At 38.8% G+C, this 12,483-nt stretch overlaps 1 protein-coding gene across 1 annotated transcript in view; it reads right to left on the bottom strand.

Moving 5' to 3' along the window:
* The window catches only part of PARD6G (par-6 family cell polarity regulator gamma), an 87,834-nt gene that overhangs the window by 55,994 nt on the left and 19,357 nt on the right, over positions 1–12,483 (bottom strand). The window lies entirely within an intron of this gene.

The raw sequence follows: 12,483 nt of genomic DNA, 5'->3' as shown, positions 1-12,483 counted from the left end.
TTTGAACTCTTAACAGGTCATGTGACAAAAATAAGAGACTCATCGGTCAAAATTATTTTGATAATTAGCTGACAGTTTAATTAGAACAACTTTCTATTTTGTTGAAAGCAAATAATTGGAAACTACTTGACTTGCAAAGTTTATAGCCTGGTCATTAGAGCCATTCACTGTTTCAGTTTCTGGTAAGTATATTAAAAATGGACTTTACCAACACGTATATGATAATCAATTACAACTGTTAATTCCTTCATTTAGAGGACTCTTGTTTAATCTGATATGATGGGGAAATAAAAATATTTAGCCCTCAATACAAATATGATTTTAAAAATGCTTTGTGTATGTGTGTGTGTATGTATGCATGCATATATACATATAAATTGCACTTTAGGTTCTGGGATACATGTGCAGAACATGCAGGATTGTTGCATAGGTACACACATGGCAATGTGGTTTGCTGCCTCCATTCCCCCGTCACCTATATCTGGCATTTCTCCCCATGTTATCCCTCCCCAACCTCCCTAACCCCCACTGTCCCTCCCCTAGTCCCCCCCCAACAGACCCCAGTGTGTGATGCTCCCCTCCCTGTGTCCATGCGTTCTCATTGTTCAACAAGCACCTGTGAGTGAGAACATGCAGTGTTTGATTTTCTGTTCTTGTGTCAGTTTGCTGAGAATGATGGTTTGCAGATTCACTTATGTCCCAACAAAGGATACAAACTCATCGTTTTTTATGGCTGCATAGTATTCCTTGGTGTATATGTACCACATTTTCTTTGTCCAATCTATCATTGATGGACATTTGGGTTGGTTCCAGGTCTTTGCTATTATAAACAGTGCTGCAATGAACATATGTGTGCATGTGTCTTTATAACAGAATGATTTATAATCCTTTGGATATATACCCAGTAATGGGATTGCTGGGTCAAATGGAATTTCTATTTCTAGGTCCTTGAGGAATCTCCACACTGTCTTCCACAATGGTTGAACTAATTTACACTCCCACCAACAGTGTAAAAGTGTTCCTATTTCTCCACATCCTCTCCAACATCTGTTGTCTCCAGATTTTTTAATGAGCACCATTCTAACTGGCGTGAGGTGGTATCTCAATGTGGTTTTGATTTACATTTCTCTAATGACCAGTGATGAGGAGCATTTTTTTCATGTTTGTTAGCCACATAAATGTCTTCTTTTGAAAAGTGCCTGTTCATATCCTTTGCCCACTTTTGAATGGGTTTGTTTTTTTCTTGTAAATCTGTTTTAGTTCTTTGTAGATTCCGGATATTAGCCCTTTGTCAGATGGGTAGCTTACAAAAATTTTTTCCCATTTTGTTGGTTGCCGGTTCACTCTAATGATTATTCCCTTGCTGTGCAGAAGGTCTTAAGTTTAATTAGATCCCATTTGTTTATTTTGACTTTTGTTGCCATTGCTTTTGGTGTTTTAGTCATGAAGTCCCTGCTTATGCCTATGTCCTGAATGGCACTGCCTATCTTCTTTTGGAGTATAAGTGATACTTGCAGATTATAGCATTATGGTGTAGAGATCACCATGACAGTGCCTGAGGCATGGTTACCAGTTGGGGCAAACAAGAATTGGACAAACACATTTAAAAGACAATGCTGGGATGCATACCCATTAGGATGGCTACTATTGAAAAACCAAAATAATAAATGTTGACAAGTAAGTGTGGAGAAATTGGAATCCCTGTGCACTACTGGTGATAATGTAAAACAGTGCAGCTGCTGTAAAAAATAATATGGTGGTTCCTTTAAAATATTACAAATAGAATTACCATATGATCCAGCATTCTATCTCTGGGTATATAAGTAAAATAACTAAAGGCAGAATCTCAAAGAGAGATTTGTGTACCCATGTCCATAGCAGCACTATTCACAATAGCTAGAATATAAAAACCTAAGTGTCCATCAATAGATGAATAGGCAAAACATGACCTAAACATACAATGGAATATTATTCCATCTTCAAAAAGAAGGAAATTCTGACATGTGCTACAACATGGATGAACCCTGAGGACATTATTCTGAGTCAAAAAGGCTGGTCACGAAAGACAAATACTGTATGATTCCATTTATATAAGTAGAGTACTCAAAAATCAGAGAGACAGAAATTAGTATGGTGGGTGCCAGGGCTTGCGGGGAGGAGGAATGGGGAGTTTGAATGCACTGTTTCAGTTTTGCAACGTGAAAAGAGCTCTGGAAATGGGTGATGGCTGCATAACACGAATATACAGCAGGCCCTCAAATAATGTTTCACTCAATGTTATTTCATTATAATACTGATAAGAAAACAAAATCCATTCCCAGCCAGGATCACTGTCTTTGTGGAGTTTGCACATTCTCCTCACATCTACATAGATGTTCTCCAGGTACTACAGTTTCCTTCCACATCTCAAAGATGTGTACATTAGGTTAATTGATGTGTCTAAAGTCCTTGTGGGTGTGTATGTGAATGTAACCTGTGATGGAATGGTGTCCTGCCCAGGGTTGGTTCCTGACTCATTCCTTGGGCTGCTGGGATAGGCTCTGGTCACTTATAATCCATGAATTGGAATAAATGGGTTGGAAAATGGGTGAATGAATACATACAAATTATTGTAAAATAAAAAACTGTCGTCACACAAATATGTGGCAATAAATGATACAGTATAAAGGTGCTCAGTGAGCCTGCTGTATTTGCTATTGTTTGTTTTTGAACTGCATGGTGGTGGGAGGTGCTCATTACAATTTTCTCTCTGCAAACAGTCCTTGATTTAATCCACCACCACTACAACCAGTCATCGATTCACCAAAAATTAGGTAAATGATTATCTTGTTTTGGCAGGGCACAGTGGCTCACACCTGTAATCCCAGCACTTTGGGAGGTCAAGGTGGGTGGATCACAAGGTCGGGAGTTTAAGACCAGCCTGACCAATATGGTGAAACCCTGTCGCTACTAAAAATACAAAAATTAGCCAGGTATGGTGGCCCGCATCTGTAATCCCAGCTACTCAGGAGGCTGAGGCAGGAGAATCGCTTGTACTTGGGAGGCAGAGGTTGCAGTGAGCTGAGATCACACCACTGCACTCCAGCCTGGGCAACAGAGTGACGCTCCGTCTAAAAAATAAAATATCTTGTTTTTATCAATCTTTCTTAAATATATAGCTCACATGTATTTCAATGTTTGATATGAGAAAAATTTGGGGTCATTATTCAGAAGTTTGGTGATGTTTTTGTGACCAGAAATATGTTGCAGGAACTTAACTCTTGTTTATATCAATTAGCCCATGGTAAATTGGTTTTATTGCTAGTGGTTTTGCTTAAAGTTACAGTTTCCAAGAAGCTATCAATGATAAGTGAGGACTTACTGGACTTAATACTACTGAACTGTACACATAAAAATCATTAAGATGATAAATTTTATGTGTATTTTGTCACAATTTTAAAAAATGAACAAAAGAAATGCTGGGGAAATGAGATGTTCAAAGAAGGTTGTGAAAAGCTCTGATATATTCTAGAGATCTTGACAGCTACATAAGGGCATGCAGGGCTTTGTGCATGGCCATAAAAGACCTGAGGCAGCTATGATCTTTTACATCTGACTCTGGGGTTCTGTGCAATCAGAAAGTAAAGGCCAAAGCAGACTTGGACTGCCAGAGTGTTGAAGGTGCATCCCAACACATATAGAACCATTCTACAAAGGCTGGGAGACTTAAAGATTCAAGGCATTTAAGGAAATCTCTAATTACTTGACCACTCAGCACATTATGCAAAGATTGAAAGCCATACACGACAAAGAATACAGACTTCATAGAATTAGTCCAAGGAAGTCACTAAAAAACCCAACAGCAACAACAAAACCCTTGAGATGAAAGGGTCTGATTTACCAAGTTACCACATCCTATTCTTTAAAATGTTCAGTTTTGAGCAAAATTATGAGATACACAAAGAAATAGAAATAAAAGGCCCGTGGAGAGGAAAATAAAGCAGTCAATGCAAATTGTCCATGAGGGAGCCCAGATGTTTTACTTCCTAGGCAAAGATTTTAAAATAGCTATTATAAATATAAGAACTAAAGGAAACCATTTCTAAAGAACTAAAGGAATGTATAAGAATGACATCTCATCAAACAGACAATACCAATGAAGAGATAACAATTATAAAAGAAGAACCAAGTAGAAATGGTAGAGTTGAAAATAATAAAACTGAAATACAGAATTCACTAGAGGCACTCAACAGCAGTTTAGAGATGGCAAAAGACAGAATCATCAAACTTGATGATAGGTACATTGAGATTATCCAATCAGAGGAGCAGAAAGAAAAAAGACTAAAAAAAGAGCCTCAGAGATCTGTGGGATATAATTAAACAAATCTGGACATCCCAGAGGAGAGAAAGTGGACAAAAAAGACAGAAAGCCTACTTGGAGAAATTATAGCCAAAATTTTCCATTAAACTTTTCATTTAATGAAAATTTAATCTATATATTTAAAAAAGTTTAAGTGTATCCTACCTACAGTTTGTTAGCGGTCCATACGTAGACACATCATACTCAAACTGCCACACACACAAAAAAAGAGAGAATCCTGAAATCAGCAAGAGAAAAACAACTTGTCTGTATAAGAGATCATCAGTAAGATAAACAGCTGACTTCTTGTGTAAAACAAACAAACGAACAAACAAACCCACCCACCCATGGAGACCAAAATGCTGTGAAATGACATATTTCAAGTTTGGGGAAGGCAATGGGGTGGAGAAGAATGCCAACAAAGAATTCTATATCCAGCTAAACTATCCTTCAAAAAATGAAGGAGAAGAAAAAGGACAAATGAGATATTCCCAAATTAATAATAAACAACACTGAGATAGGCTCAAAATAAAGGGATGGAGGAATAATTATTAAGCAAGTTGAAAGCAAAAAAAAAGGAGGAGCTGCAAAAAACAGACTTTAAACCAACAAAGATCAAAAGAGGCAAAGAAGGGCATTACATAATGGTAAAGGGATGAATGCAACAAGAAGAGCTAACTATTCTAAATATATATGCACCCAATACAGGAACACCCAGATTCATAAGGCAAGTTCTTAGAGACCTACAGAGAGACCTAGACCCCCGCACAATAGTAACGGGAGACTTTAACACCCTACTGTCAATATTAGACAGAACAACAAGACAGGAAATTAACAAGAATATCCAGGACTTGAACCCAGCTCTGGACCAAGCAGGCCTAATAGACATCTACAAACCTCTCCATCTCAAATCAACAGAATATACATTCTTCTCAGCACCACACTGCATTTATTCTAAAATTGACCACATAATTGGAAGTAAAACACTTCTCAGCAAATGCTGAAGAACAGAAATCCTAACAGTCTCTCAGATCACAGTGCAATCAAATTAGAATTCAGGATTAACAAACTCACTCAGGCTCATGAGGTCAGTTTAATACCAGTCTGGCCAATATGATGAAACCCCATCGCTTCTAAAAATACAAAAAATTACCTGGGCACTGTGGTGTGCACCTGTAGTCCCAGCTGCTCAGGAGGCTGAGGCAGGAGAATTGCTTGAACCCAGGAGGCAGAGGTTGCAGTGAGCTGAGATTGTGTCACTGCACTCCAGCCTAGGCAACAGAGCAAGACTCCAACCACTGTCCCCCTGCCCACCTGCCCCACAAAAAAAAAAAAGAAAGAAACTCACTCAAAACCACACAACTATGTGGAAACTGAACAACCTGCTGCTGAATGACTATGGGTAAATAACGAAATTAAGGCAGAAATAAAGACACAATGTACCAGAATCTCTGGGACACATTTAAAGCAGTATGTACAAGGAAATTTATAGTACTAAATGCCCACCAGAGAAAGCAGGAAAGATCTAAAATTGACACCCTAATGTCACAATTAAAAGAACTAGAGAAGCAAGAGCAAACAAATGTAAAACCTAGCAGAATACAAGAAATAACTAAGATCAGAGCAGAACTGAAGGAGATAGAGACATGAAAAACCCTTCAAAAAAAAAAAAATCAATGAATCCAGGAGGTGGTTTTTTGAAAAGATCAACAAAATAGACCACTAGCCAGACTAATAAAGGAGAAAAGAGAGAAGAATCAAATAGTCGCAATAAAAAATGATAAAAGGGATATCACTACCGATCCCACAAATACAAACTACCATCACAGAATACTATAAACACCTCTATGCAAATAGAGAAGTTCTTCCAGAATCAGGAGGAAGTTGAAATTCCTGCACACATACACCCTCCCAAGACTGAACCAGGAAGAAGTCGAATCCCTGAATAGACAAATAACAAGTTCTGAAATTGAGGCAGCAATTAACAGCCCATCAACCAAAAAAAAGTCCAGGACCAGATGGATTCACAGCCAAATTCTACCAGAGGTTAAAAAAAGGAGATGGTACTATTCGTTTTGAAACTATTTCAAACTGTAGAAAAAGAGGGAATCCTCCCTAACTCATTTTCTGAAGCCAGCATCATCCTGATGTCAAAACCTGGCAGAGACACAACAACAACAACAAAAGAAAATTTTAGGCCAATATCCCTGATGAACATTGATGCAAAAATTCTCAATAAAGTATTGGCAAACCGAATCCAGCTGCATATCCACCACAATCAAGTCAGCTTCATCCCTGATATGCAAGGCTGGTTGAACATACGCAGATCAATACACGTAATACATCACATAAACAGAACCAATGACAAAAACCACGATTATCTCAATAGATGCAGAAAAGACCTTTGACAAAATTCAACAGCACTTCATGCTAAAAACTCTCAATCAACTAGGTATTTATGGAATGTATCTCAAAATATTAAGAGCTATTTATGAGAAACCCAGTCAATATCATACTGAATGGGCCAAAACTGGAAGCATTCTCTTTGAAAACTGGCACAAGACAAGGATGCCCTCTGTCCCCACTCCTATTCAACATAGTATTGGAAGTTCTGGCCAGGGCAATCAGGCAAGAGAAAGAAATAAAGTGTATTCAATTAGGAAAAGAGGAGTCAGATTGTCTCTGTTTGTAGATGACATGACTGCATATTTAGAAAATCCCATTGTCTCAGCCCAAAATCTCCTTAAGCTGATAAGCAACTTCAGCAAAGTCTCAGGATACAAAATTGATGTGCAAAAACAACAAGCATTCCTATACACCTATAACAGATAAACAGAGAGCCAAATCATAAGTGAACTTCCATTCACAATTGCTACAAAGAGAATAAAATACCTAGGAATACAACTTACAAAGGATGTGAAGGACCTCTTCAAGGAGAACTACAAATCACTGCCCAAGGAAATAAGAGAGAACACAAACAAATGGGAAAACATTCCATGCTAATGGACAGGAAGAATCAATATCATGAAAATGGTTGTATTACCCAAAGTAATTTATAGATTCAATGCTATCCCCATTAAGCTACCATTGACTTTCTTCACAGAACTGGGAAAAATTACTTTAAATTTTGTATGGAACCAAAAAAGAGCCCATATAGCCAAGATAGTTTTAACCAAAAAGAACAAAGCTGGAGGCATCATGCTACCTGACTTCAAACTATGCTACAAGACGACAGTAACAAAAACAGCAAGGTACTGGTACCAAAGCAGATATATAGACCAATGGAATAGAACGGAGGCCTCAGAATTAACACCACACATCTACAACCCTCTGATCTTTGACAAACCTGACCAAAACAAGCAATGGGGAAAGGATTCCCTACTTAATAAATGGTGTCAGGAAAACTGGCTAGCCAGAAAGCTGAAACTGGATCCTTTCCTTACACCTTATACAAAAATTAACTCAAGATGAATTAAAGATTTAAATGTAAGACCTAAAACCATAAAAACTCTAGAAGAAAACCTAGGCCAAACCATTCAGGACAAACACATGGGCAAAGACTTCACAACTAAAACACCAAAAGCAATGGCAACAAAAGCCAAAGTAGACAAATGGGATGTAATTAAACTAAAGAGCTTCTACACAGCAAAAGCAACTATCATCAGAGTGAACAAGCAACCTACAGAATGGGAAAAAGTTTTTGCAATCTATCAATCTGACGAAGAGTTAATATCCAGAATCTACAAAATTCAAGCAAATTTGCAAGAAAAAAACAAACAACCCCATCAAAATGTGGGTGAAAGATACGAACAGACACTTCTCAAAAGAAGACATATATAGCCAAAAAACATATGAAAAAATGCTCATCACTGGTCATTTGAGAAATGCATATCAAACCACAGTGAGATACCAATCTGAAACCACATCTCATGCCAGTTAGAATGGCGTTCATTAAAAAGTCAGGAAATAACAGATGCTGGAGAGGATGTAGAGAAATAGGAACACATTGTTGGTGGGAGTGTAAATTAGTTCAACCATTGTGGAAGACAGCATGGCAATTCCTCAAGGATCTAGAACTAGAGATACCATCTGACCCAGCAAATCCTATCACTGGGCATATACCCAAAGGATTATAATTCACCCTACTCATGTACACAAATGTTTATTGCAACAGTGATCACAATAGCAAAGATTTGCAATCAACCCAAATGCCCATCAATGATAGCAACTAGATAAAGAAAATGTGGCATACATACACCATAGAATACTAACCAGCCATAAAAAAGGATGAGTTCATGTCCTTTGCAGGGACATGGATGAAGCCGGAAACCATCATTCTCAGCAAACTAACACAAGAACAGAAAACCAAACACTGCATGTTCTCACTCATGAGTGGGAGCTAACAATGAGAACACATGGACACAGGGAAGAGAACATCACACACCAGGACCTGTCGGGAGTTGGGGTGGGCTGGGGAAGGGATAGCACTAGGAGAAATATCTAATGTAAATGACGGGTTGATGGGTGCAGCAAACCACCATGGCACATGTATACCTATGTAACAAATCTGCACGTTTTGCACATGTACCCTAGAACTTAAATTATAGTAATAAAAAAAAAGAAAACTACAGAATATTGTTGAAAAAATAAAGAAGTTCCAAATTAATGAAAAGACATTTCATGCTCATGGATTAGAAGACTTAAGTTTTCTTTTCTGTTTTTTTTTCCCCCCCCAAAATGAAGTATTGCTCTGTCACCCGGGCTGGAGTGCAGTGGTGCAGCCTCAACCTCCTGGGCTCAAGTGATCTTCCTGCATCACCCTGCTGAGTAGCTGGAACTCTAGGCATGCACCACCATGCCTGGCTAATTTGAAAAAAAAAAAAAAAAAAAGTTGTAGAGATGGGTCATTCCTATGTTACTGAGGCTGGTCTCGAACTCCTAGGCTCAAATGATCCTCTTGCCTTGGCCTCCCAAAGTGTTGGGATTCAAGGCTGGGAGCCATGGCGCCTCACCAGAACACTTAATATTGTTAAGACAGCAATACTCCCCAAATTGATCTACAGATTCAATACAATCCCATCAGAATCTCAGCTGTGTTTTCTGTAATCAGCAAGTTGATCCTAAATTCAAAGGACTCACTATATCCAAAAGAATCTTGAAAATGAAAAACAGAGTTGAAGAGCTCACACTTTCCACTTTCAAAACTTACACATAGCACATATAGACACATAAATGACCAGTGGAATAGAGAGTCCAGGGGAAAAAAAAACAAACCTTACGTTTGTCATCAGTTTATTTATTCACTTTTCAAGACAGGGTCTTGCTCTGTCACCTAGGCTAGAGTGCAGTGGCATGATCTCGGCTCACTGAAACGTCCATCTCCTGGGCTCAAGCAATCCTCTCACCTCAGCCTCCCAAGTAGCTGGGACTATAGGTGGATGCCACTACATCTGGCTAATTTTTGTATTTTTTATAGAGACAGGGTTTCACCATATTGCCCAGGCTGGTCTCAAATTCCTGGACTCAAGCGATCCACCTGCCTCAGCCTCCCAAAGTGCTGGGATTATAGGCATGGGCTACTGCACTTGGTAATCTATGTTTTTTTTTTATAAGAATGTTGAGATAATTCAATGGGAAAAAAATAGTCTTTTCAAGAAATGGTGCTGGCACAACTGCATATCCAAATGCAAAACAATAAAGATGGACTCCTACCTCATGCCATGTATAAAAAGTAATTCAAATTGGATTACAGACTAAATGTGAGCTAAAATCATAAAACTCTTAAATATGTAGAATTAAATTTTCATTACTGGAGTTAGGCAGTATTTTATTAAGTATGATGCCAAAAGCATAAACCACAAAAGAAAAAATAGATAAATTGAACTTAAATTAAAAAACCTTTGGCTTCAAAGGACACCATGAAGAAACTGAAAAGATAATCTATAGAATGGCAGAAAATATTTGCAAATCAGATCTCTGACAAAGGACTTGCACCAGGCATATTAAAAGGAAACTCTTAATAATAAAAGACAACCCCATTAAAAAATGGGCAAATAATTTGAATAGACATTCTCTAAAAAAGATATACAGATTACGAAAAAACACACGAAAAGATGCTAAACCTCCTTAGTCACTAGGGAAATGCAAACCAAAAGCGTAAGAATTACTATTTTGAACTCACCAGGATGGCTGTAATAAAAAAAATAACGCGTTGATAAGAACGTATAGGACTCTGAACCTTCCTACATTTTTGTTAGGAATGTAAAATGGTGCAAATGATTTTGTAAACAGTCTGGCAGTTCTTTAAAACGTTAAATGTAGATTTGCCATATGACGCAGCAATTGGAGGGTAACTAGAAGCCATGTTCAGAAACACGGAAACCCCGAGGATGCATGGCAGCACTCAGTGGAGACTCTGCTTTTGTTCCAGGCAAACAGAATGTACCAAGGGACCAAGGGAGGCCAGCTCCTGCTGTAAGCATACAACCTATTCAGAAGATGAAGAGTTAAGAACTCAGGGAAGGCTCATGCCTCATTACTGCTGGGCCTTACAGAGGAGGCACAGGGTATGAGGTTTGGTCCAACCAAGCTGGCAGGGCTGGCTTTTCCAGTTAAAATGGGCCCAACAGTGTTGGCTAGGTAAGGAGGACAGAGGGCAGGCACTCCGAACAGGGTAGAACTTGCCTGCCCTCACATGCCTGTCTCCACCCTGACCCCAAACTACAAAGGTCCTTGGTCCTTTTTCTCTAATTCAGAAACCAAAACTGTGTATGAATGATATTTCTGGAGTCACAGGGCTCTGGGAGTATAAATCTACTTTCATCATTCAACTTCCATACTGAAGGATAATTCGTCACCATTACCATGATTATGTCTTATCTTCCAGGTTAAAAGATATTGTAAACAAAATTTTCTTGATACTTAAGAGGGTCTATCTAAACTTACCATACATTTAAACAAATCCAAGCATGAATGACTCTACATGGTATAAAATTCTTTTTCTGTCTAAAATAGAAATCCAAAATCCTCCTGGCCTGCCTGACTGCCTGGGTCCTGATTCAGTATGCTCTGGACAAATCTCCTAATCATGCGAGGTTCTCTCACTGTCAGCACAAACAGGGCTCATGTTTGGTGTGTACTTCCAGGCTGGATATCGGTCTTCATGTAATGAATTAAATCATAAGCTTCAACTGAAAGTGACCTTCTAAGCCTCTGTACTGATGGCTGAGAAAGGCTGAGAGACTTGCCCAAAGCCACAGAGAAACTTGATTACATGCTGGAAGTAAGACCCTTATTTCCTGACTCTGGCCCAGCATTCCAACTGCGTATGCATTCTTCTTACCACTGAAAACATAGTCTCCTGCTGGGGACTCTGTTATGAGTTTAATCTTAAACTCACGCAGCTACTATTGACTTAAAAACTTTAAGATGTCATGTTTTTGCTGATCAAGGTGCAGCTGCAGCTCAGAACCAACCCCAAAGGAACCGCGGCACCGTTTCTCAGTCAACGCACAAAGCAGCCATCACCCATGCGTTGGACATATGTCTGCATTTCCTTCACAAAGTGTCCAAAATAATGAAGAGGAGAATTTTAACAGTGTTTTCTTGTCACCTGGGTCCTTTCACACTATGGAGGACCCTTAAGGCCTTGACCCATGTGATGTTCTTCAACAAACCAAAGGAAGGGAAGCCATCCTGGCCATTTCCATCACTTACGCAAAGGCCCATGCCATGTTGCATTTCTCATAGCTACATGAGGCATGAGATGCATATATATATTATTTTTAATCGTTAAGCCACTTGAAAGATGTAGTGTCCCCTTTATAGAGGTAGACAACTGAATACCCCATTCACGGTCATCCTGCTCACTCTCTGCCACCGTGCCTGACTCAATTCCCTCCCAGCTCACCTCCCCCTTCAGGCTGGTTTTCACAAAAAAGCAAAATTAAACTTGAAGGGAAAATGTTTCTGACACTACATTTCTACTGTCCTTTGTTATTTCCTCAAAATACTCTTGCTGTTTCTTAAAAGCCTTCTTTTCTCTTCTGTATCCAAATCAAGGTAGTGTTGCCTGAAGTAGTTGGAGAAGCTTGGGAAAGTATTCATTCTGGAGAAACCAGCAAGTTTCAGTCTAGATGCCCCCT

The sequence above is a fragment of the Saimiri boliviensis genome, chromosome 13, assembly GCF_048565385.1.
Source record: "Saimiri boliviensis isolate mSaiBol1 chromosome 13, mSaiBol1.pri, whole genome shotgun sequence".
Taxonomy (NCBI): domain Eukaryota; kingdom Metazoa; phylum Chordata; class Mammalia; order Primates; family Cebidae; genus Saimiri; species Saimiri boliviensis.
This window is presented reverse-complemented; position numbering and strand designations above follow the sequence as displayed.